The following is a 3901-nucleotide window of genomic DNA, read 5'->3' as shown; positions in this document are numbered from 1 at the left end:
TAATCTGAAAACAATACAAAGAAATTGTGAATGGAAAGAAAATGATTGAAGATTAAATTGGTTAATTTAACATCAGTACTACTTGAGAGGTATTCATGCTAAAGGATAAGCAATCTTGTTCAAATAGGTCAATATGACATTATTATCCTGTTTATGTACAGAGAAACATGTCTTCACATACTGAGTGAGGAAGACTTAAAAAAAAAAAAACCTATGGAGATTATGGCTTGTCTTCAGTCTGACACAATAAATTCATGCTGACAAAGCTCCAGAGTTCTGCAGGGATGTAAAACAAAGCAAGTGGGGAGGGTGAAGTTTATGAGATATAGGAAACTTGGAATGCTAAACAATTTCAAACATTCAGGTCCTATGTTGATCAGCCATCCTCTCCCTCCATGCATTGAGATTTCCTGTTGGTTTTAAATTAACGCAATTTCTGTCTTATCATTTCATTGTGCTACATTTTGTTAGAAAAATAACTATGTGATCAGACAAGAAATGGTGCAGAGTCCTTTCAGAGAATTAAAATGTTAGAAGTAAAGATGCTTAATTGTATCTTGGCTACACGGGCAATTGACTCTGTGTAAACAGACACTGTGGTCTCAAATGCTGATTATTACCTCAACTGCACTTTCTTTGTTCCTTTCATGAGAAATTTACTCCAGAGAGTATTTATTTTGATTATGGAGAATAAAAGCTATATACTTCTTGAGAGTTGCATTTCTCTTTATATGTTCATAATTTATCACTTGGTCGGAGTGTCAGTCACTTGAGAATAGTACTATTATAAACCACTACCAATGAAGCAGTAATTCCTCCTTTGCACAGACACATAAACAAATCCTAGATGATTATACCATTGATTCAGTCTGAATGCCTGTAAAATTTTACAGAGAGAGCTGACACCTGTGTGACAGGCATCCTGTCATCACTGATCTGCTCTGTTGTCATAGGTCAATCTCATTGATAATTTGTTGACATTTTCTGTACTTCAACACAGAAGAAACACAATTAGATTTGAGCTTAAGCTGTCACCAGATATTAGAAAAGTTATTTTTTGAAATACTAAAATTAATGGTTTTGTTTTCTGTAGTGTTCCTAAATAAACCATGATTTCAACCCTTACTAATTAATTAATAACAACAGCACATATTATGATAAAAGATACATAAAATCATTATGAGGCAGTATTACTTGCTATATGAAATAAGTTTTGTAAAGATTAGTTGAAATCAGAAAAATAAATACCTTTGAGCTGAGCAGATTTTAATTTAACTTTTCATAAGTTGGAATAAGATAAAAAATACTTTGGAGAAGAAAAAGGAGAGAGGGGATTGTGTTAATTGAATTTTACAAAACAAATCCAGAAGTTCCCTGATCTTTACTTGTACATGATCCTGTTATTATCATACATTTAAAATGAGTTTGACGTGAAGCAACTTATCATCATGGTCCTTGAGAAAGAAGACAGTCTCCTATACAATTTGTATTGAAAGAGTTGGGGCTTGTGTCTTTTTATCAACTTAGGCTTTCTGATAAACCTCCTTGCTGAAAAGACCTTTTAAATGATATTGTTTCAAATTTTCTCCATTTAATGTGTTTTATTACTGTTAGTCACTGAGTTGAGAGAAAGCCTCACTGCACTTTAGCTGGAGAAATGCGGATAACACACATTGCAGTGAAATCAGTAAGGATATTTGATGAGATCCTCTGAATTTCTTTCTCTTTAAAGTATCCACTGTTTATAATTTTGAATGTAATTTACTGTATCAAGAAAACACTGAAACAGAGTTTTGCAGGATAGTCTTGCTGGCTTTGAGTCCACTAGCCTCCTGTCTGAGCCTTCCATGTTGGGATGAACAGAAGTCATTTTATTTTGAAGGATTGCTTTGATTAGGCAAATTCAATAATATTTCCAAGAATTTGAAATCATTCATGCACCTAGCATACACACATGCAAAATCATGCACTTGAACACACACACAATTCAGCATTGGTTGTCTTGGAGATAGTTCCCAAAAATACATTTTCATAAGAAGTTAGATGGAATCATTCTCTTTTTTATCTTACTTTTAAACTATTTTTTATTTAGTAATTTTGCCTAACAAGTTAAGGAAATTAAACACTCCACATTATAAAATTAGATTAAAATTTTATGAGGCAATGGGCATATCCTCGATCTGATGTTTGGAACAAGGTCTAAGATAAATGATAAACTTAACTGTTATAGACTAACTAAACCCAAATCGTTCTTTAAAATATGAATATGTTCCCCTATTTTTGTGTTTATGCTATTTTGTTATTATTTTTTGTCTTGTTCTTTGTACAACAGTCTTGGCTGTCCTGGAACTCACTTTGTAGACCAAGCTGGCCTCAAAGTCAGAGATCTGTCATGTTTATGTTTAAAGTCATTCAGTTACAATGACATTTTGATGAATGGATTCAGTTTTTCTACTTTACCTGTCACTTTAATTTGCACTTTAATTCTATTACTTATATTTAGTAAAAAGATAGTCTTCTTCTTTTTCTGGTTGAAAAATAAGAATAACCTTCCATACAAAACATGTTGCTTTTTGGTAGTCCTCTCTAGCATATGGACTAAAGGCAGAGCTATCTCCTCACACAATTGCACGGCAAGAAATGAGGACTGTGATGCAGGATATGATGCTCCTCCACTTTCAAGAGAGAACAAGAATGATTGCATTTGCAAGTCAATGAAGAGAGTGATGTGCAACTTTTGATACTAGGTTTTGCTCAGTGGTCATTTATTTGAAAAGAATAAACTTTTGGAACAGCAAAGCATTAAATTGGAAACTCAAAAAAACCGCCAAATGTATCTGTTAATAGCTTAAGTATCTATTAGAAGATAATGGGGAATTGTTTCTCTTACATTAGAAGACAAAAATGTCCATTCCTGAAAGAGAGAAAATAAAACACTCTAAGAATTTCTGTTTTGATGGTAATGAATCTTTTAGCTTTCCCGGCACTATCTTTAGTAATTTCTACATTTAGATTGAACTATGTTTAATACATATAAAATGACTGAACTGGTCACAAAAGCTTCATCTATTTTTTTCCCTAATCATGGGTGGAACAAGTTACTTCGTACTCTTATTTTCAGAAGAATTATAGTGCCGGGGAAAATGTTCTATCCCTGGTTGACAGGTAAAGGGAGAAGACAGATGTTTTTACCTCTAGCATTCAAAAGCTTCATATGAGATGTCTGTGAAAATGGATCTGTGCTCCATAATGTTGGTTCCCAGTATAAGTTTCAGCATATTAGAATCTTGTAAGGTTTCATTGGAAAATCTTCTGAATATATTTATTTTAAATTTTTGGCATATTTAAAAATATTATAAATGATGTTCTAAAACAAAAAAAAATCTTTCCTCTTACCTGGCCAATATCCTAAATTATTTATGCTTTCAAGGATGAAACAGTAGAAAACTTGTGTGGGACACCTTAATTTTCTTCATGTTTGCAAGGATTGTATGGTTCTTCAGCTTGCAGTCTGCTCACTTGAACTGAATTTGTTAAAGGATAAGCTGTACAAGTATACAAATAGAGGATGTTTAATAAATTTGAATGGGAAAGGGTTTACTTATGTTTCAGGAATATTGTAAATTTATGAAAATTAAAGACTTCTACATAAAGTACTATATGCTAAGCAAATTGAATGAAATATAGCAAATTTAAGAATCTACTCACTGTGTAAAATTTAAATATTCCTCATATCTAGCATATGAAAAAACTGTAAATCAATAATTAGGAGACAAAGAGTTAAGGAGAAATAATAGAAAGGATATAAATGGTCAACTTAAAAAGAAAATACTACTACTTATTGAAAATAATGCTTAAGTCTAAATACAGTGATATAACTTCCTATCTGCTTGACAAATAG

The sequence above is a fragment of the Peromyscus eremicus genome, chromosome 15, assembly GCF_949786415.1.
Source record: "Peromyscus eremicus chromosome 15, PerEre_H2_v1, whole genome shotgun sequence".
Classification (NCBI taxonomy): Eukaryota; Metazoa; Chordata; class Mammalia; order Rodentia; family Cricetidae; genus Peromyscus; species Peromyscus eremicus.
Note: the sequence above shows the minus strand (reverse complement) of the source record.